This window comes from Carcharhinus amblyrhynchos, chromosome 17 (assembly GCF_965287045.1).
Source record: "Carcharhinus amblyrhynchos chromosome 17, sCarAmb.v2.hapA, whole genome shotgun sequence".
NCBI lineage: Eukaryota > Metazoa > Chordata > Chondrichthyes > Carcharhiniformes > Carcharhinidae > Carcharhinus > Carcharhinus amblyrhynchos.
The window spans coordinates 31,464,929-31,488,120 of NC_137340.1; the positions used below are offsets into that span (position 1 = coordinate 31,464,929).

Here is a 23,192-nt window from a genome sequence, read left to right on the forward strand (position 1 = left end):
GTAAATACAGCACAACTGAAATAGAATTCGTATTGTGTGCAAAACATCTCAAGGATCCACTTCTTATCCACATCTTCGTGAGTATAATTTTACTAACTTAATATAAGATTTGATTTTCATAACTAGGATAATACCATTATTCAAAGCTTAGATTTCTCTTTATTCTTTTTATATGTCAAAGTATGTTCTTTTCTGTCTTCAATTCTGCCAATGCCATTCCTGATTCTTCTGCCTGGACAGGCAAACAACGCTTTTTGGAAGAATGCCATTATTGACTTTGGCATTGAAAAGAAGAATAACTGGGTTGACATTTCTCTCCTTACCCTATGAGGAAGTAAATACTGTATCCTTAACTCCATGTATATACTTGATTGCCTGTCCAAGATGGTAATTTGATGTGCCAGTAACTATGTATACAAACCCATATTCTGCATGTGGAACACATTTCATAGCAACTCGCTGAACCACCCGCTTTATATGAGGTGTGATTAGTAAATAGTTATGTCTTGTGCCATTTTGTTGCTCACCGTTATAATTTTTCAGTCTTTACAGGTATTTTGACTCTTGTGCTCTTTCTATAATTTGGCACCTTATTTTTATTATCTCTATAGGGTTTTGGAATTGAATCATGTTTAATAGTTGGGGTTTAAAAATAAAGTATGATCATCGAAATGTTTTATTAAGATAATTGCTGAGATGCAAGGTGGTTAAAATTCTCATGAACTACAACAGCCATATAAATACTGTGGCCACAAGAGCCAATCAGACACTGGGAAACCTGCAGAAACTAACGTTTTAAGGCCTGTCCAACATTTAGAAGGCACATGTCAGGAGTGTAATGGAATACTCTCCACTTGCCTGGATGACTGCATCTCCAACAACACTCAAGTAAATGCAATAGCATCCAGAATAAAAAAGACTGCTTGATTGGCATCATATCTAACCTTAAAAATTCACTCCTTCCACCTCTATTACACAGTGGCAGCAGTGTATACCATCCTCAAGACATACTGGAGCAACTCAGAAAGGCTCTCTTGACAGCACATTCCAAACCCACAACCTCTGCCAGTTAGAAGGACAATGATGTCAGATGTATAGTAACATCACCGCCTGCAAGTTCCCCTTCAAGTCGCAGACCAACCTGACTTGGAAATATATTACCATTCCTTCGCTGTCACTTGGTCAAAATCTGGAATTCCTAACAACAATATGGGTGCACTTACAACACATGGACTGCAGAGGTTCAAGAGGGCAGCTCACCACCACCACCTAATGGGCAATTAAGAACGGGCAAAAACGCTGGCCTAGCCAGTGACGTTCACACTCCGTGAATGAATAGTAATTTAAAATATCCAGTGTCTTATCCACGTTCAAGTTAGTTTGAGAGTCGTACATCAGAGTACATGCAAAATAGTCAAACATCCAATTCACAAGAAATTCAATTGTTACATCTCTGACTTATGCCACTACTGTTTTGGGCAGTATAATCACATTTGTAAATAGAAACATATACTGCTTACAGAAATGATTAGCACCACTCGAGCCAAAGGTTTATCCAAGGAAAGAGCCAAACTTGTGGACCATTTAGAAAGCTATTTGTAATAAACAGCAAATTGATAAAGATAACCTTGCCACATGGTGGGACATATTCTTTGGATTCAGTCAATTTTTAATATAGTTCCTGCGCATATCTGAAGGATCTGTATATTTTGCTCTAACATGAAGTAATTCAAATTTGTGCAATCTACAGTGAAATAATAAACTCTCTCTTTCATCAAATGCCACAATTTATTTGTTCAGAAGGTGGACAAAATACAAGGAAGCAATCACTAATTCCTCTCACATTGTGCCTATCCACAGAAATTGGTTTTGTGCCCTTAAACAGAGTCCAAATTACAACTTAGCAGCGGAATTGTATTTCATAATAAAATTATAGTATATAGATTGCATTGCATTGCATTACATAATGCTGTGTCCTAAAAGAGCGTATTCTGTAACCCAATGGTGACCACAGCATAGCCACAAGTTAAAGTATTTATATTTTTTTAAAAATATAATTTCAGATGATCTTACCCTTAAATTTTGCAGGCTGCAGCTTGGCCTTTGTTTCCCTGACATTCTCGTATGCAACAGCAAGATCTTATTCTAACTTGTCTTGAAACAGCTCTGACTACTCTATTCTGTCAGTTTGCTGAGAAAATATAAATGCAGCAATACTTCCGTTGGGTGTCTAGCGTTCTGAGGGTAATGGGCGCGGATTCCACTCTTGCTAACTGTCCAGTGATTCCTATTGGTTGTGCAGTCAATGCACATTGGATGAAAACAGAAATTCTTTTGTCTGTGATGGCTCATGGTCAAATAGCATGCTGATTGTGCTGGCTCACATGGAAATCACTACTTGACAGTATTTGACAGCAGTGTCACTTGAAGCATTTTCACCTTTCAGCATCCCTTTTCAAAAACGAATGTTTAAAATAACCCGTCGACTGCCTTTTTCTATCACGTACGGAGAACATTTTAAATGTTATTGTATTTTGAATATTGGGAGAAGCAGGCACGGAATCATTATTGAATTTAAAACTGTGATTTCATAGGATTGATTCTTTTTTTGCCATTAGACTCCTTGAACCCTAAAATGTAACATTAAAACCACTGTTGTAGACTGGCTTGTGTTCACCTCTTTCTCAGGGGCATGTGTTCAAAATTAACTGAAGAAGGTTTTGTAAATTTTCCATCCCCATGGAAACAGTTGTTTGTTTCAACATGAATGTGTTCCTTTGAACATGAGCTTGAATGTTTTTGAATTTACGTATTATATTATTATGGCTGTCCTTCCAGATTAGCAGCCACCATTCTGTACTCAACCCAAGGTTGTAATGTGGTTAATATTACAAATGAACTTTCTCTGTGTGCTGTCAGTCTGCTCTACAGGCCAAGTGATTCTGAGCTTTTATAAGACTTACAAGGGTTGGCACTATGCCTTTGGAAGTGAACCTCCTGTTAGAGGATCACAGAGGTTCATTAATTACAATATTTTGGAAGAAATCTGTGGGCCATACTCTGCTGCCTTCCTGGATCAGGACCTAAGTGGTGGTGATTGAAGGAGGAATATATGCAAGGGACTCAAAAGGAGAAAAGGCACTAAATCATGAAAAGTAATGATTGTGTCCTCTTTTAGACTGAATAACCAATGGTATGTCCAATTGGGAAGCCCCAAACTTGGATCTCTGGTCTTATTTTAATTACTTGCCTCTCCAGAGCTGGTTTGCCCATTGTCAACATTCCAATTTCAGGGCTCTTGCCTTCTGACAGCAGTTCTCAAGTGAGTACCAGAGCAATGGGAAGAGGTTGACGGAGGCTGGCACTTGCTGTCAGGGGTGTTATGAAGTCAAAATAATTACTCTTGCTCCTCCTGGCTTCATAGAATCCTTTTATTTAAAGTCAGACTTTTGGATGCAGGTAACTGTTTTTGTCATAGCAACCTTGAAGAATTCAGAGCGACACAGGTTCTATTTAGTATAGGGGCCTAAAAAAGCCGAATGCCAGTCAATTACATATGTCAGACCTCTAATGTTGGATTTGGGATGCAACTGGGCAACCTCTGGTGCCAATAAGGGGATATTTGTACTCTGGTGCTGACTGTGTGGTCCTTTTGTACACCAAAATTGATGCCCATTTTACACCCAATAAAGCAGGTGCAACTCTGTTCAATTTCTATCCCATTGTACCCAGTTAGAGGGAGTTCAGGATACATAGGACTAAAAAGACTAAATAGATCAGAATAGGTTAATTTAGAGTGAATATAATATAGAAGAATCACAAAGTACCTGGAGTTACAAAGGAACTGTTTGCATAGAAATATACATAATCATTATTAGAGAATTTAAACATGTATTTTTGAAAACATGTATTCTGTATTAAAAGCATACACCTTGGCTAATGACACTCCAGGGCATGATGGGATACAATTGAATGAGAAGAACCATATTCCTTGAAAAACAAGTAAGTGAAGCAGAAAGAACTCTCTTATCAGTGTGGGCTTCAGATAGTACAAGCTTCCCAGACAGTAGAATGAATAGAAAATTCAATTTTCCTGGTAAGGGGTTGCTAAATAGACAGTGAGAAAAAATCTTTGAACTCTATGAACCTACTTTTTTGGGTTGCTAGGAGACAGTGAGAAAGAACTTCCAAACTCTACAAACTTATTCTCATGCTGCCAGAGAGTAAATATTATTAGTCAAGATAAATGATTCATACTAAAATGATCGGCTCATTGTAACTCACGCCAAGGTCCTTTTAATTAGAAATCCTTCCTTTTGAATGATCCAGTGCCTCATCCTGCCTGCCCTCTCTGATCGGTCAAACAAGCCCATGGCAAAGCTTGCTCTCGCTAGAAATAGTTTCCCAAACTATTAATGGGTCTGCTGTTTGCCCAGGAACTAAGTTACGACAATTTTACTCATGGAGTAGATGCATTAGCAGAGCATATAGTCAGGCTAAGAAACATTTTCTTAAAATATTCCGGTAAGTACTGCACAAGATGAAGGATTTTGAATCAACATGTTTTGTTAACTACTCAGTCACATCATCATTCTTATCATCCAAATGTAATGAAATACAAAATGAACCACACACATTCTTCTAATAATCCCTGCTGAGTTGAATGAAGGTGTTGTGGTATCAGAAGAGAGAGCATCTGTGGCCTCTTTGATGCTTTGACTGACATCATCTTTTATACCAGTCAGATCTCCTGAAGTTGCCTGGGAAGAACCAGTAATGTCACAGTTCAGAAATAAAAGCAGAAAATACTGAAAAAAGTTCAGCAAATTTGACAGTAACTGTGGGAAAAGATCAACTATTTCAGTTTGATCATCTTTTATCAATAATTCTTCCATTTTGAGAGTAAGTGCCATAGTGGGGTGGACTGTTTCCTACTGAGAATAGTGGAGTGAGGTGGGGTGGGGTGGGGGGGAAATAAGCCAAATCTTCTGACTCCAATCTCATTAATTAAGCACTCGAGTGTTCTACACCTTATTCAGTGGTGGGGATGGCCTGAACGGCGCATATTGAAAAGATACTCAACATCACAGACCCGCTATTGAAGAAGGTGGACCACCTGAAAATGAAGCTAGATCTCCAGGAGCACTGTGAGATTGGAAGATGGACCTCCTGAGATTGCAAGATGGACCTCCTGAGAAAGGAGATGAATGTGAGCAGTTACTCAAATGTAGTATGGAGAGAGTAGACATTGCTAAAAGTATCGTCCTTCAGATACAAGATTAAACCAAGGCCTATTCACATGACCTAGTGATTCAGGTGAAGTTGAAGATCACATGGCACTGTTCAAAGAGCAAGCTTTATCTTCCAATATCCTGACCAACGTTTCTCAGCCAACACCATAAAAATAGTTAATGGGATTGTTCATCTCATTGCTCTGTGGGATATTAATCGTGCAAAACAGCTGTCACTTTTCCTATAAAATAACAATCATTGCAATCAATAATGAAATGTAGTTGATGCACTTTGTAATGTTTTGGACAGATGTGCTAAGGTTTTATCTAAAGGCAGATGTCTCATTCTGAGTCATCTTTAATACACTTTCTCATGAAGACCCATTTATGGCATGAAGATAGTGCAGAATGGGATGGATGGATCACGTACCTCTTCTACTGCTCTTCCTTATTCGGAAACCACATCAACTTGAGACTTACTGCTACTGTAAAGAAAGCAGGAACAAATCTCTTGCAGTAACTGCTTTGCTACTCCATTTCCTTGGTTGCATTGCAACATTTGCAGCTGTTCAAACACTAGTTTTTAGCTGGCACAAAGTAGTTGAGATGAATCAAGTCAAACATTGCAAGTAGCAGAGTGTGAACATTAAGCGTTTCAAAGCTACTTTGCTACGGAAATAAGTCTTCAATGTGAAATATTAATTAATTTGTGAGGCCCATATCAACATTATCATGAGGTTTCTGAAAAAGCACTGGGAACAAAAGAAGATAACTTTATATCAATCTCCACAAGCTTTGCAGTAATACTACCAGAAATAATTGTTTGCAAATGCCAATATTAGAATTGATCAGTGAACACTTGATAGTTGCACTTTTTAAATTCCCACAGGAGCAAGGAAAATAGGAACAGCTATACTGTTTCATGCAGCTCCTAGTCTGACCAACTACAAGCAAGGGTGGAGGCCCAAGGGTTAAAGCTAGAATAAAATGCAGTGGTTGGTATTAGATTCTCAAAAAACACTTGTTTAATTTTTACTGAATGTACAAAATTGGCTGAGTGATAGGAAACAGAGTAGTGTTGAATGGTTGTTTTCAGTTTGCAGGAAGCTTTAAAGTGGAGTTCCCCAGGAATCAGTGTTAGGATGCCTGCTTTCCTTGATATATATTAATGATCTAAACTTGAGTGTACAGGGCACAATTTCAAAATCTGCAGATGACATAAAACTTTTGTGAACTGTGAAGATGATATTCAAAAGGACATAGGCTGGTGGATTGGGCAGATTAGTGGCAGATGAAATTTAAAGCAGAGGAGTGTGAAGAGTTGTATTTTGGTCAGAAGGAATAAGAGAAGCAATATAAAATAAAGGGGATGCAGAAGCAGAAGGGCCTGAGGCTATATATGCACAAATCATTGAAGGTGGCAAAAGTAGGATGGGGGGGGGCGCGATTAATAAACCAAATTGGATCCTGAGCTTGTAAATAGGGCATAGAGTACAAAAGCAGGAAATTATGATGAATCTGTAAAAAAAAATACTGATTTGGCCTCAGCTTGAGTATTGTGTACAGTTTTGGGCACCACACTTAAGGGAAGGTGTGAAGGCACTAGGAAGGATACGGAAAAGATTTATGAGAATGGTTCCAGGGATGAGAAACTTAAGTTACATGGATACATGGGAGAGGTTGAGGCTGTTCTCCTTGGAGAAGTGAAGTTTGAGAGGAGATTTGGTAGAGGTGTTCAAAATCATGAAAGGTCTGGATAGAGTAGGTTGGGAAAAACTGATTCCATTGGCAGAAGGATCAAGAACCAGAGAATATTGAGTTAAGGTGATTGGTACAAGAAACAATGGTGACATCAAGAAAAACTTTTTATATGGCAGATGGGCAAGATTTGAAATTTACTGCCTGAGACAGAGATGGAAACAGACTCAATTGTGGCTTTCAAAAGATAATCGTCTGAAAAGAGAAAAAAATTGCAGTGCTATAAGAAAAAGGCATGGGAACAGGACTAGGTGAGTTGCTCTTGCAACGAGCCAACAGAGACATACTGGACCTTTTGTGCTGTAAGGTAATTGGCCATAGACCAGGGAAGGGACCATAGGCATCTCACAGAGAGAAGTATATAACTTGAGAGGCACTGCTCCATATCAAGTGTTAGGCAAGTCTGTATGAATTATAACAGCTAATACGGAAATTAAACCTGCGTAATTAACATCACTCTGCACCAAAGACTAGTCAACTGGCTAACTGAGCTAACCAATCTGCACCCTTGTGCTATAGCCATTTTATGATTCTATATTTTGCGTAATACGAGTACATTTATCAGAAAGGGAAATACTTTAAGATACCATGCCAAGAAAGGAAAATATATTTTTAATCTGTTAGTCCACATTTCCACCTCATTAACTTCACTGGCTATAAGAATGGTCTTTGTGTGCCGATGGGTAAACTGTACATACTGATACAGATAAACAGCTAGTTAACTATTGACATAATACTTTGAAGTTTACCCAGTGAAATAAGATTGTAATGATTGTGATCATTTCTGTAAATCTTTCTTCCTTCCCCAAAAGTAGATTATTAATTATGAGATTGTTATAACATTATGAAAGTTAGAACTAAATATTCATAGTCTTTGGGACAATTTATGGGTAAACAAAGGAACTGGAAAAAAGAACAGATAAACATGCAGATATGAAATTGCTCAGCTTGTTGCAGTTCAAGCGTTTCCCATAAATCAGCCCCATAAGCTTCCTGTCACCTAAGGCCTCCAGAGAAGCAGAGATTTCAGACATGTTGGGACATAAGATGTAGCTTGAAGGCACGATTGAAGGCTGCATTGCCAATTATTAACTATGCTGGATTAACTTTGTCATTCACTAGTTGCAGCATTTGGAAAATTCAATACAAGCACTAACGTCCCCAGCACGGGAGACAACTATGTCTCATGCAGATGTCTCAACTATAATTTCATTAGGTCTGTTATCAAAACAGTTCAAATGCAATAAAATCTCTGGCTGTGCAAATTTGGACAAAGACTTTGGTGTAAAATGTACTTTTATAAGAACATAAGACCATAAGATAATCATCTGAAAAGAGAAAATTTAGAATTAAAGAAGCAAAATAACTTGTGTAAGAAGATTTAGGGGCACAGTGCCTATTTTTGGGTGTTATTTATGACCATAGTGATCCAAAGTAAGGTCCTGTATGTGCACACACACAATTCTGTTTTGAGTTGTACTGGATGCTACTTTGGTGAGGGCATTAGCATGAGTGCAATAGCTGCCAGAAGTCTGTAGGGTAGACAGATAATGAAACCAATCAACTTAGAATACTGAAATGACACCAGTGCTGCCATTTTGGAGCAATGCTCCAGCTAACCTCCTCTCCTAATCAAGTACTGTTGAGCACATGTTTATCCCTCACTTTAGCTCAAGAATAGTCATTTGTAATGTTAACTGTTTCTCTCTTCACAGAAGATGTCAGACGTGCTCAGTTTTTCCAGCATTTTCTTGTGGAGAGGGGAACAGTTAACATTTCATGTCCACGTTGCACTAGTTTGTGGGCGGGATTTTGTGACCTCGCTTGGGTGAGATCGGAAATTCCCTTCTGAGGTCAATGGAGATTTCTGTTGTCGGACCCTTGCCTGCTTCGATTCTGTGACAGGTGAGGTGGTAGAGTTCCGATCAAAGACAGGGAGAAATATGATGGGCTATTTATTTATTAGTGTCATAATTAGGCTTACATTAACACTGCAATGAAGTTAAAATTGAAGTGAAAATTCCCTAGTCACTACACTCTGGCACCTGCTCAGGTACATTGAGGCCGTGCACCTAACCAGCATGTCTTTTGGGCTGCCAGAGGAAACATAAGCACCCAGAGGACGCCCGTGCAGACTCCACTCAGGCAGTGACCCAAGCCAGGAATTGAACCTGGCGCTGTGAGGCAGCAGTGGTAACCACTGTGCCACCACGGATTATATACTGTATAAGAAGAGGTGGAGCAAGTAGAAGGCCAGTGATAGTAGGAGCTGGGAAAGCTTGCAACAAAGATGTATAGAACACAAGACAGAGAAAATGTTCATAGCAGTGGGAAAGACAATGGAAGATGCTGAGAGTATTCCAAGATAGTAGGATGTGTTAATAGAGAACAAAAGTCAGTGCTCAGTGAAAGCAAAGCTTAAGAACCAATGAACGGATAAGAAGAGGGTGACTGTGTTGGGACAAAATCATGTTTTTGGATTTTAAAAAGGGTTAAGATAGAAGAGAAAGACCACGGTCTGAAGTTGTTGAACTCACTGTTGAGTTCAGAAGGCTGTGAGGTGCCTAATCAGAAGCTGAGGTTCTGTTGCTCTGGCTTGGGTTGGGATTCACTGGAGCATAGTAGCAGGCCAAGGATGGACAAGAGGACACAAGAGCAAGATGGCGAGTTGAAATGGTAGTATACAATCAATCACATTTCATCCTCACTTTAGCTCAAGAATGGTCATTTGTAATGTTAACTCTGTTTCTCTCTCCACAGAAGATGCCAGACCTGCTGAGTTTTTCCAGCATTTTCTTTTTTTATTACTAGATGGTGCAGTTGATGGAATATGTCATTTGGAGATAAAAACAGTAAAAGTTGTGAACCCTGACAATGGTAATAGTACTGTGGGATCAGTTTTGCTCAGTTGGCTGGACAGCTAGTTACTGTTGTGGAATGACAGCAACAGTGTGGGTTCAATTCCCATACTGGGAAGTTATTCATAAAGGCTGTTCCTTCTCAACCTTGCCTGTTGTCTGAGGTGTGGTGATCCTCAGGTTAAATCGTCACCGATCAGCTTTCCCGAGAGAAGAGAGCAGCCTATGGTCATCTGGAACTATGGCGACTTTACTTTTAATTGTATTGTACACGTCTGCTCTAGAACAAGATGTGCCTGTATCCTAGCCATTTCAATACAGCTGCAAACACTGGCAACTACCCAAAAATGTGGAAAATTACCCAGATATGCTCTATCCACAAAAGACAAAATAAATCCAACCCAACCAATTGCCACCGCATCAGCCTTCTTTCAATTATCAGCAAAACAATAGGTGTCGTTGACAGTGCTATCAAGTAGCACTTACGCAGCAATAACTGGTTCACTGATGCTCAGTCTGGGTTCCATCAGGGACACTTGGGTTCTTGACCTCATTTCAGCCTAGGTTCAAATATGGACAAAAGAGCTGAACTCAAGAAGGGAGGTGAGAGTGAAATCAAGGCAGAGTGGTGGCAGTTAGGAGCCCTGGTAAAATTGATGTCAGTGGAAGTCGGGGTGGGGGGGGCGGGGGTGGAATTGTTCACTACTTGGAGTCATACCTATGTGGAGGAAGATAATTGTGGTCTTTGGCAGTCAATCATCTCAGTCCTCAGGTAGTGTCCTAAGCCCAACCATCTTCGGCTGCTTCATCAGTGACTTTCTGTCCATCATAAACTCATAAATGGGGATGTTTGCTGATGATTGCACAATGTTCAGCACCATTCGCAATTCCTCAGATACTGGACCAGCCATATAAATAATGTGGCTATGAGAAAAGTCAGAGATTGGAACTCTGATGCACATAACTCATCTTCTGACTCCCCAAAGCTTGTCTACCATCTAGTCGACACAAGTCAGGAGTATGATGGAATACCCTCCAGTTGCCCGGATTAAGGTTAATGCAGCACCACGCTCAACAACCTCTAGCACAAAGCAGTCCACTTGATTGGAATCCCTCAAAAGGCCATGCAGCCCTTCATTATTCTCTGGCTTCAATCTTAATTGGGAAAAGTCTTGTCATCACTAATCTTAATTGTTCAAAAGCCTTCTATTTTTAATGCTATTTCAGAGTTTACTGAATTTTAGCCTTTAAAAAAAATTTTAGTGTTAGCTGTGGCTCAGTGGTAGCACTGCTAGTTCCGAGCGAGTGGGGTAATGAAAATGTTGGAGTTAGTGTAGGGGAAGCAGTATCAGTAGTCAAAATTTTCTAACAATTAGCTGTCCTGATACAGTGGAGATGCTAGTTTACAAGATGCTGAAAAAGATGAGGAAATACGTGATTATTATAACATATTAATCCAGATGAGAGAAAATGCATTTAAGATTTGTTCATTGAATAGCATTTCACTGTCACTCAGCAGATAACTAAATTAGTAAAAATATAGGACATCAATTTATTAAAGCACTGACTGGATCTCCAACATTTTCAATATGCAAATTATTGCAGATGCTGGAATCTGAAACAGAAAATGCTGGAAAATCTCAACAGATCTGACAGCATCTGTGAAGAGAGAAGCGAGATTATATTCCATGCATCTGGTTGATCCTTCGTCAGAGCTGGGCTTTCAATGGCCTCGCTGGTGTAAATTATTTCTGACTGTGTTTACCAAGCAAGGGAAGACGATGGGGAAAAAAATCTACACACCAATTAACCTGGTCCAATCTCATCAACAGATTTCTCAGATACACAGTTCCAAAATCAAATTGCCTGTCAGATATCACCCTCCCCTCAGCAAAATGTAAAACTCATAATAAAAAAGGATATGAAAGGAACACAGAGAGCGAATAAGCAGAGAAAAGTGATGAATAAATGAGTGTCTTAAAAGCATCAGCTCCCCATTCAGAAAGTTCTTTAACTTTAAAAGCTGGTAACTTTATTTAAAATGAGCTGGTAAAGAGGAACTGGTAAGAGGGGACGGTGAAGAGGAGCTGGTAACCTTAAAAGGGGACGGTGAAGAGGAGCCGGTAACTTAAAGAGGAGACAGTGAAGAGGAGCTGGTAACTGTAAGAGGGGACGGTGAAGAAGAGCTGGTAACTTTAAGAGGAAATGGTGAAGAGGAGCTGGTAACTTTAAGAGGAGCTGGTAACATTAAGAGGAAACGGTGAAGAGGAGCCGGTAACTTTAAGAGGAAATGGTGAAGAGGAGCCGGTAACTTTAAGAGGAGACAATGAAGAGGAGCCGGTAACTTTAAGAGGGGATGGTGAAGAGGAGCTGGTAACTTTAAGAGGAGCTGGTGAAGAGGAGCTGGTAACGTTAAGAGGAAATGGTGAAGAGGAGCTGGTAACTTTAAGAGGGGATAGCCGGTAACTTTAAGAGGAGACGGTGAAGAGGAGCCGGTAGCTTTAAGAGGGGATGGTGAAGAGGAGCTGGTAACTTTAAGAGGAGCTGGTAACTTTAAGAGGGGATGGTGAAGAGGAGCCAGTCACTTTAAGAGGAAACGGTGAAGAGGAGCCAGTCACTTTAAGAGGAAACGGTGAAGAGGAGCTGGTAACTTTAAGAGGAAATGGTGAAGAGGGGCTGGTAACTTTAAGGGCTGGTAACTTTAAGAGGGGATGGTGAAGAGGAGCCGGTAACTTTAAGTGGAGACGGTTAAGAGGGGACTGTGAAGAGGAGCTGGGAACTTTAAAAGGAGACGGTGAAGAGGAGCTGGTAACTTTAAGGGCTGGTAACTTTAAGAGAGGATGGTGAAGAGGAGCTGGTAACTTTAAAAGGAGACGGTGAAGAGGAGCTGGTAACTTTAAGAGGAGACAGTGAAGAGGAGCCGGTAACTTTAAGAGAAAGTGGTGAAGAGGAGCCGGTAACTTTAAGACAGGACGGTGAAGAGGAGCTGGTAACTTTAAGGGCTCATAACTTTAAGAGGGGATGGTGAAGAGGAGCTGGTAACTTTAAGAGAAAGTGGTGAAGAGGAGCCGGTAACTTTAAGACAGGACGGTGAAGAGGAGCTGGTAACTTTAAGGGCTCATAACTTTAAGAGGGGATGGTGAAGAGGAGCTGGTAACTTTAAGAGGGGACGGTGAAGAGGAGCTGGTAACTTTAAGAGGAGACAGTGAAGAGGAGCTGGTAACTTTAAGAGAAAGTGGTGAAGAGGAGCCGGTAACTTTAAGACAGGACGGTGAAGAGGAGCTGGTAACTTTAAGGGCTCATAACTTTAAGAGGGGATGGTGAAGAGGAGCTGGTAACTTTAAGAGGGGACGGTGAAGGGGAGCCGGTAACTTTAAGAGGAGACAGTGAAGAGGAGCCGGTAACTTTAAGAGGGGACGGTGAAGAGGAGCCGGTAACTTTAAGAGGGGACGGTGAAGAGGAGCTGGTAACTTTAAGAGGAAACGGTGAAGAGGAGCTGGTAACTTTAAGAGGAAACGGTGAAGAGGAGCTGGTAACTTTAAGGGCTGGTAACTCACTCCCAGCGCCTGTGGAAAGCGGTTTGCTGCCTCGGAGTTACAGGGTGGGATCACGTGAGAGAGGAGCCCCCTGGAATTCGCTCAGAAATGGCAAGAAAGCAGCAAGCTGGAAGCTGAAAGTTTCGGAATCCGCTCAGGGCAGCCAAGAGAGAGGCTTGTCAGCGTTAAAAAACCTCTCTCTGCAGCCGGGGTGAGTGCGAAGCAGCCTTCAGCCAAATTGCAGGCTCCTCCTGAGCAGCCGGAGGGGTGGGGAGGAGAACGGGACGAACTTGATCAAATGTCAGAGGATTAAAAAGTTGCTGGGAAGAGGGCATGTTGTTTGATTTTAAATAAAAGGGTGGGAGGTTGTTGCCAGCGCGGATTTATTATGTGGGAAAGGCAGCGGAAGATGGCGACTCGGTCACCTTTCATTTGCCCCCCCGGGGGGTGTTTGGTGTTGTGAAGCGATCGAGAGGCAGGTTTAAATGTTGTTTCCTGTGAACTCTTACCGTGCAATCTGACTGACTGCTGGAGTGGGTGAATCTGGAGTCAAATGAATGAAGCAGCCTCCCAAAGGGGGAGGGGGAGGGGGGGGGAGAAGTGAAACTTCACTCACTGCGGAATAAAATCAAAGCTGCAGCAGGTACCATCGCACTGACAAACTTTCTGTCTCAATCAGCGGCCAGCCGACTGGTGATGCTAATAAATAAACTTTACCGAGTCACACTGTTGCATACAGCTAACCAAACAAAAATTAATGCAACAACAAAATTCTACCCTGTCTGTTATGTAAGAATTTTGGAGTAAGATGGGATTGGAGAGGAGAGGGAAGTTTTCCCAGTGTTTATTTACCAAATGAAGGTTTGGATACGAAGCAGACTTTGCAGTTTGAGCAAGCAGGCGGCGAGATGTTCAGTAAACCCTCGGTCCTGATGGATAAAGAGAGATTATTCATGAACATCTTCATGGGTGAGGGTGGGGGATCGCTTTGAAAGGAGAGAGTCCGGTCCCCAGGTTCTCAGAGGAGGGCCACTTCTTTAAAAAAGTGATTTTATTTTTATTATTTTGGCGTTTGTCAGAAAAATACCAGGCTCCGCCTGGGGGCTAGAAGCCGCAGGATGGGCCGAATGGTCTCCCATTCTCGGTTGTGTGTCAGCGCCGTTCCCCATTCCTCCGGCCAAATACCTGTCCGATTAAATGGCAAACATGAGGAAATTATTCCCTTTTTTTTAAGAAAGAAGAAACCTGCCAGACGGGTATTAAATTATACCAAACCGCATCGAAACTCCTGCCTTTCTCTCCTCCAGCGCTTTGTGCCATTTAATACCTCACTCCTCCAGCTCTATTTACAGCATCCATTTCTGCAAACCACACTCCCCTTTTTATAACAAAGCACTCGGTGGGTTGTAGTTATTAATTTTTTAAAAAAATAATTACCAGCAAGGCGTTTCTGATTTGTGGGGTTGAGATTTCCGGGTGAATTCTCTGGGACTCAGCTCCCTGCCCAGTTGAAGGAAGGTGGTGTAAATGTTGCTCTGATTATTTCCAGGTAGAAAGCCCCTCTGCCCTCCTTCAGCCCCCCCTCCCCGGGAGGGAGCCCGAGCGGCTGTTACTGTCATGGTAACAGGGCCCGGTGCCCTATTGGTTGTCATGGTAACGGGGCCCGGGGGGGGGGCCCTATCGGTTGTCATGGTAATGGGGCCCAGTGCCCCCTCAGCTGTTGTCATGGTAATGGGACCTAGTGCCTGTTCAGCTGTTGTCGTTTTGGGGCTTGGTGTCCTCTCAGCTGTTGCCATGGTCTGTGTGGAGTCAGCATGTTTTCCCCATGTCTATGTGGGTTTCTTCTGGATGCTCGGGTTTCCCTCCACAGTCCAAAAGACATGCTGTTTGGTGCATTGGCCATGCTAAAATTCTTCCCCAGTGTACCCGAACAGGTGCCGGAATGTGGCAACTAGGGAATTTCCGCAGTAACTTCATTGCAGTGGTTATGTAAACCTCCTAGAGATAAGTAAGTATGGTAACCTGTAAATAAACAAGTTCTGTGTTCTCTAAACTGGTGAATGAGCATCTTTTAGCAATGAGGATTAAAAAGAACAATTCTTAGATTGTGAGCATCCAGTTTACATTGAACTAAAGAAAAAAATACTTATTGAGGTACCCATTTTTGGATGGATAGATCTGTTTGACTCCTCTGTAGAGGATTGGACACAATGCATAGGGTACCTTGGGTATTATTTCAAATGAAATAGAGAAGAAGATGAAGTGCAAGGTAATTCTCCTGACTGCACGTGGAACCCAAATTTATAATCTAATTTGCAGTCTCAAAGCCCTACGTGCCTCTGACTTTAAATCATTCAGTGAGCTCATGGAATTGATGAAGTCACATTTTCAGCCTAACCCATCAGTTATACTCCAGATATTCAAATTCAATTCAAGTGGAAATGATTGCAACTTTTTTAACTATATTGAAACAGATATCAAAGTTTTGCGAATTTGGAGCCACTTTAGGTGATGTGTTACAGGACAGATTATTCTGCAGGATGAATAACAGGGCAATTAAACAGATTTAATAGTGGTTGATATAAATCCTAAGCAAACAATGGAGATAGCAATGGAAAGCGCTGGAAAAGGCGCACATCAGTTACAGAGTGTACAAAATGGCGCTGTTCACCTGTTAGGGCAGGAGCCCGCTGTCAACAGTGGTGGCAAAACCAGATAAGTATCCATGGGGCGGGCAGCCAGTTGAACCACAAGTAAGACAGAAAATTTAGAAGAGGCAATCAATCATCAAATTGTGAAGATGAATTTTACTGATGTGGAAATAACCATTCCCCTGAATTCTGCAAATATAAGGAGGCTGTGTATTTTTTTTATCAAGAAAGGTCACTTAAGGAATAGGTACAGAGCCAAATCATGTCTACTGAGTAGACAAGTAAGTAATGCATTACCAGTAACAATGTGGAACAGTCTAGCAACAACGTTTTAAATATTCACTCACTTTTAATACAAAAGTGGGCAAGATATCCTATTATTGTAATGCTCCAGGTAAATGGGAAACCTCTTGAGCTGGAGGTTGGTACGGGACATCAGCTACTGTGATAGGTAAGTATACGTATTGGTACTTGAGAGAAAGAGCTCAATCATTGAATTTGAAGAGTGCTGCGGCCAAGTTAACTTGTGCCGGAGAAGCAACAAAAATAGTAAACGCTGCCATGGCACCTGTAAGTATGGACGACAGTCTGCCCAACTCTATGATCATAACGACATGCAAAGGACCAAGCCTTCTCTGCCACAATTGGTTTAAGGGAATCAAATTAAATTGGGCCAAGATTTTCCAAGTGCAGGAAGGAGGACCGTTTGAACTGATGAAATATGAGTGCTTCTTCAAGGATGAATTAGGCAGAAAGGCCCGCAAGCAAACATGTATGTGGACGCAAAGACAATCTCTTTTTTTTTAGGGCAAGAATCAATACCATATACTTTATAGAGAAAGTAGATACTGAATTAAAGCAATTGGAAGAACTGGGCATTATCCAGCCAGTTCAGTTCTCGGAATGGGCAACACCCATAGTTCCCGTATTGAAATCGGACAAGCTTGTCCACACTTATGGTTAACAGTTAATCAGGCTACTAAATTGGATCACTATGCAATCCTGAAGATTGAAGACCTGTATGCAAAGCTGGTTGGAGGTCAATCTTTTACAAAGCTGGATATTAATCACGCCTTGTGGGGGTGGGGGGGCGGTGGAGAATGGTGGTACAGTTGTTAGCACTGTTGCCTCACAGTGCCAGGGACCTGGGTTCCATTCCCGGCTTGGGTCACTGTTTGCATGTTCTCCCCATGTCTGCATGGGTTTCCTCCAGGTGCTCCAGTTTCCTCCCAGATTCCAAAGATGTGCAGGTCAGGTGCATTGGCCGTGCTGAATTGCCCCTAAGTGTCCTGGGATGTGTAGATTCGTGGGGTAAATATGTGGGGTTATGGGGATAGGGCCTAGGTGGGATTGTTGGTGCAGACTCGATGGCCTCTTTCTATGCTGTAGGGGTTCTATGATTTCATATCAACTCGAGTTAGACAGCTTTTCCTGAGATTATGTCATGATAAACACACACAACAGGTTGTTCCAATATACACGTCTGCCTTTTGGTATGTCTTCAATGCGTGCAAAGTTCCAGAGGACAATGGAGAGTCTGCTGCAGAGTGGTATACTTTGATCATGTTCTCATAATTGGATTGATGCTAGCTACTCAGCTTCCAAACTTAGAGGAGGTGCTGAAGAGATTTCAAGAGGCTGGAGTTTGCTTCCAGCAGGAGAAATATACTTTTCAAGCCTCTGGGGTAATGTGTAGATGCACAGGGATTACACCCCATGGCACTGGCCCCCAAAAACACACCTGAGCTCAAGTCATTTTTTGGAATGATAAATTATTATGGGTGTTTTTTTTTAAATCAAACTTACCAATATCATTGGCCCCTGCACATTCTGCTAAAGAAACACCAGCATTGATCTTGGAAGACTCCCCAGAAAGAAGCTTTCATCAGAGTAAAACAATTGCTGCATTCTTCGAACTTGTCAGTACCTGTAGGGATTCAATGGTTCTGCATTTTGACCCATCTAGGCAACTGGTGTTGATTTGTGATGCCTCTCTATATGGAGTGGGTGTGGTGTCATTCCATGAGGTGGACTATAGATCTGAAAGGTTATTAGGCTATGTCTCAAGAACCCTCTCACAAGCAGAAAAGGGCTACTCTCAAATTTGAGAAAGAAGGATTATTCTGTACTTTATATGGTAGGCACTTTACCATCCTTTCTATCCACAAGCCACACTTGGACCTTTTTAAAGAAGACAGGGCTATTTTACCAATCACATTAGCAAGAATTCAACATTGGGCATCTATAAATATATATTCAAGCACCAACCTGGAATACCCATGGTGAATATGGATGCACTTAGCTGCCTACCTTTACAAGAAGGTGTTGCCATTGCTCCAGTATCAGAGAAAGTTGGCACAACATTGAATTTTTTTGCACACGTTGCCAGTCTTGGCAAAGCAAATTCAGTACTAGACCAGTCAGTATCCTCTTCTGCCCAGAGTGAGACACAAGATACTTTGGCCCAACCTCTATGAGCAAGTTTCTGAAGAAATGAAACCATTTGTTACCTGCAAGGTAATTTGAGTTACTAGGGTGTCATCTATTCTGGGGAGCAAGAGTAGTTGTCCCTGTACCAGGCAGAGAGCCACCTGTAATGGAATTACACAGTGCTCATCCCGGCATCTCAAAGATAAAGATGCTTACCAAACATTGGTATCCTGGCATTGATGCTGAGATCAAGAGCCTGGGCAAGTGCTGTGAACAGTGCCAATTACAACAAAGGGTGCCAGCTGCAGCTCTACTGCATCCTTGGGAATGGCCTGGCCAGCAATGGGTATGAGTCCACATTGGTAGTTCATTAGTGGGTGCAATGTTTCTGCTCATTAAGCACACTCTTAAGTGAATGGATGTTTCTGAATTGAAGTCTCTCCTACATCGTATGCTACCATTGGAAGATTATGCCAATATTTTTCCACCCACCTGAAGTCATAGCGTCTAACAGTGGAACTGGATTCCCAACTGCTGAGTTTCAAAATTTCACCATACTCAATGCTATAAAGCACATTAGAACTGTACCTTTCCGCCTTCCAAAGAAGCAGTCAGGAGGAACCTGGGGACCAGAATCTCTCACTTCCTTCTTGGCTACTGGACCACTCCACAAGCAACAACGGGAGTCCCACCAACAGAGTTGTTAATGAACCGTTGTCTCCGAACAAAACTGAGCCTCATGTTTCCAAATTATCTTGGGGGGGCATAGAGGCCAGCCATAGCAGTCAGAAGGCAAGTCATGATTCATGTCAGTCAACAAATGGATGACACCATGTATGTGAGGAATTTTAGTAGTGGGTTGAGTTGGGTCTCTAAAACTAGACCCCTGTCTTATCAAGCAGCTATAGAAAGAAGGATCTTCTGAAAACAGACCATTTTGAGAAAAAGAGATGCCCCAGTAGCTGGTTATGCCATGAGGAAATGTTGCCGACTGTTTTAGCACTGAAGTCCCTGGTTATTCTGTGGTAAGCATAATCGATGTTACCATGGAAACAGAACTGAACTTCCTGTGCCTGAAAAGGCACCTTTCATTGTGGTTTCAGCGGACATAACTCCTGTCTGGGGCACTTCCACAGGATTAATGTCGCTCCATAAAGATTCTGAGTCCTGCTGAAAGACTTAATTGACTAAAGTCATGTACTAAAATGTTTAATTATCTGGACTGTAAATTGGGGATTGGTATTTGTATAAAATGACTTTGAAGGGGAGGGATGTGCTGATTGATCCCAATCTGCAGAGTAAGGGTTACATGACCCAGTGAACCAATCTTGGAGCTGGGTTGGGAATTGCCCTAGTAAGTGCAGCCTGCTTTACTCAGAATCATCTTGGGTACTGATTGCAGCCACGAGGGTGAAAGCCTTTGTATAGTTTTAACCTGTACATAAACAAGTTGCGTTTTCCTGAGACTGGTGAAAGCATCTTTATACATGGTAACAGGGCTTGGTCCCCTCTCATCCATTGCCAGGGTGACGGGACCTTGGTCTCTCCTCAGCAACTGCTTCCATGGTGATGAGGCCTGATGCCATCTCAGCTGTTGCTCTAGTGATGGAGCACGGTCTTCTCTCAGCTGCTGCCATGGTAACAGGGCTTGGACCCCTCAGCTTCTGCCATGGTAACAGGGCCCGTTACAATAGCAATAGGATTGGGGCCTGCTGTTCGCTAAGTGAAGTGGCCTGGTGCCCTGCGAGCCACTGCCATGGTTACAGGTTTAGTGCCTTCCCAGTGACTGCCATGCTAACAGAGCCTGGTGCCTTCTCAGATGCTGTCTTAGTAATGGAACCCGGTACCCTCTCATCTACTGCCATAGCAACAGGGCTTGGTGCCCTCTTAGCACTGCCCTGCCTCTGACAGCTGCGAGACTGACAGCCATGCTATTGTTTTACAGGCTGTTTTGTTGTTGGCAATGGACGAAATTGAAATGCTGATGAAACAGATGCAGAAATGCAACATTTTTGGTTGGCATCTTTTCTGCAGCATGGATTACTTGTTTTTTTTAATAAAGGTTAAATGTGGGGAGATAAGTCCCTGTAACGTTGTCTGCATAGTTGTCTTCAGAAATTCTGACATTTTGCATCTTAAATTAGTTCTGTATTGTTGAGTGGTAATCTGTTCATCATTCTGATGTCAATCAATTTATGTAGATTATGGCGCGAGGTGGGAAGCTGAGGTTTTGTTAGAAATCCCAGGGGGGTCCTTTATTGAATATGCTTCTAATTCATTTTTAGTTTTTGTGTACCTTTTATTTGTCTTGATGTCTTTTATTGCAAAAAAAAGCTCACAAATGGTTTTGTGAATCTTTCCCTTCATGTCAGTTAGAAAAATAATGAATCTCGGACATACTGTCTTCTTTGATGTTTTGTTAGTGAATTCTTGGTCCGATTATGACCGTTCTCTGTTCTCTCATTCAATTTGATAACAAAATGCAGATCTCCAGCCCATTATTCCTTTTGTCTTTAGCACTGAGGTGAATGCTAACAGCAAGTAAAACCTTAAACAGACCTATTGTGCTGCCAGTGGACGTTACGGATAGCATAGAAGAACAGTCAGCTGAGAGGACAGTATATTTATATAAGACAGACAATGGTCAATATTAAACATGATATTTAATGACTTGTGTTATTTTCAGACCTGTAGGTTTCTGAATGGGTTAACGACTGTGATTGTTGAATTACTTTGGTATTCTGTAATTGAATTACAAAATGTACTAGTATCAGTAACTTTTAAGATAAAACAAAGGTGGAATTCTAATTCATCCCAGTGTTTCTCCTCTTCATCCTATTTCCTGGTTTCTGAGCAGTCAGACCTGTCTAACCAAGTTCTGGATGGTTAGTGCCAAGTACATCATCCATCTTTCACCAATGCACCAACACAGAAAATAGTTTCTGATTATCTCTGTTGCTGCTTTTTTTTTGTCATACATTTCTCTTTTTTTCTACTTGGCAGATTTAATACCAGAATCACAATAGATTCTTTCCCAACACATCCAACACTCTCCTGTCACTGCATAGTTTAAATAAACATCCAAATAGAAGTACCGGGATTATTTTCATGGTTGCAATGAAAAAGTTCACATCTCTAAAGCATTGAAGATGGTGTGTGAGTACAACTCCTCCATTTCTGAAGAATCTAAAGTTAACAATAATAGATTTTCTATTCATATTTCTCGTGTGTGTGTATGATATATATCATGCCATGAATACCAAAGATTGCAGCAAACTTCCTGAACTTTTTTTTTTGAATGACATTGGGGTGATCTTTAAAACAAGAAATTGTCTTGAATTGTAATAGTCATATTTTTATGTGACTCATGTCTTTAAACTGACTCTAATATTATGAGATTATTCTAAAATAGCAATTTATTTTCTTATTCTTGAATAATGCACTCCTTTGCATCCAGCCTGCACTTCTTGCCTCACACTCACTTCCAGTTTGCTGCTTTGGACTAAACCACAATTAAGTATCTCATCTTCCTTCAGCTGATTCTTGTGTCTCTATATCTGTCTCTACTTCTGCTTTGGTGAACTGGAATCACGATCCTGTTGATTTCCACATTGAACATAGCAGTTGTATTTCTGATAGGTGTAGCTATCCTAACATCTCAAATCCAGTGTAAAACATAAATGTCTCTATTAACTAAAGTGGGATGGTTTGGTTTCTGTCATCAACTGGCATAATCCTGGCAGCAATCCTTGTGGCACGGTAGCATAGTGGTTAGCACTGCTGCTTCACAGCGCCAGGGACCCAGGTTCAATTCCTGGCTTGGGTCACTGTCTGTGTGGCGTTTGCACATTCTCCCTGTGTCTACATGGGTTTCCTCCAAGCTCTGCAATTTCCTGCCACATTCGGAAAGATGTGCTGGTTAGTGCATTGAGTTGAACAGGTACCAAACTGTGGCAACTAGGGGAATTTCATAATAACTTCATTGTTAATACAAGCCTTACTTGTGGCTAATAAATAAGCTTTAAGCTTCAAGCATTTCACGGCTCTCAATTGAAATTAAAGAGAAAATGGCTGTGTTGAACACAGTGAAAGATTTTCAACAACGTGAATTGTGAGGTACTTCAGTTAAGAAAGCCATGCATGTGTTGGAGTATCAGTAAAGAGATTTGAATGGAATATTTTTCGTACAAGTGCTGTGCTATCAGATATTTTTGGTTCCACATTATAAATTATATTTTAAAAGTGGGAATAATTATAAACTTTATTTGTGTTAGAAATCACAAAATTTTGAATTAGATAAACAAGAAATTGTCTGGTCCTAGAAGAATCACGATGGACTGAATGGCCTGAATGTTTTGATTTTTAAATTATTCTTTTTACAAACATCTAATAAGGTGTTTGGGGGAATTGAGCTATAAATTGTATCAGCCTCTGGCTGAAATTTGTATGTGCAATCACTCTGTACCCAAAGCTCAAGTCAGACGTAGTCCCAAATCACTTAATTGCCAGTAAAGTGGCAAATGTAGAAATGTATAAAAAACAATATTTTATTCTACAATGTACAACGTGGACTCTTGCTCCACTCTGCAGCATATTTAATTAGATTTGCCGCATTGAGGGGAGTGTGGTGACTGATGGGTTGGGTCCCCAGGGTGTGGGAAATTTGAAACTTCTTTGAAGTTGGGGCTGGACTTGCTGTGGAAAAGTATCACTGGCTTAGCTAGACAC

The 23,192-nt window shown here is 41.3% G+C and overlaps 1 protein-coding gene and 1 long non-coding RNA gene across 3 annotated transcripts in view; one reads left to right on the forward strand and one right to left on the reverse strand.

The window, feature by feature from the left end:
• Positions 1-4,061: 4,061 nt before the first annotated feature.
• On the reverse strand, positions 4,062-10,408 carry LOC145354420 (uncharacterized). Of its 2 annotated transcripts, none has more exons than XR_013888852.1 (3): positions 10,334-10,408; positions 5,662-5,716; positions 4,062-4,760 (listed from the first exon to the last, which is right to left on the reverse strand). It is a non-coding gene; the product is annotated as an uncharacterized LOC145354420 (long non-coding RNA). The 2 variants fall into 2 exon arrangements; XR_013888853.1 differs by lacking the exon at positions 4,062-4,760 and adding an exon at positions 5,116-5,191.
• Positions 10,409-13,456: 3,048 nt separating this feature from the next.
• The window catches only part of fgfr2 (fibroblast growth factor receptor 2), a 154,984-nt gene continuing 145,248 nt past the window's right edge, over positions 13,457-23,192 (forward strand). The window contains exon 1 of the mRNA XM_080205737.1: positions 13,457-13,594. The gene's annotated coding sequence lies outside the window, so the exon portion shown is untranslated. The remainder of the gene's footprint in view (positions 13,595-23,192) is intronic.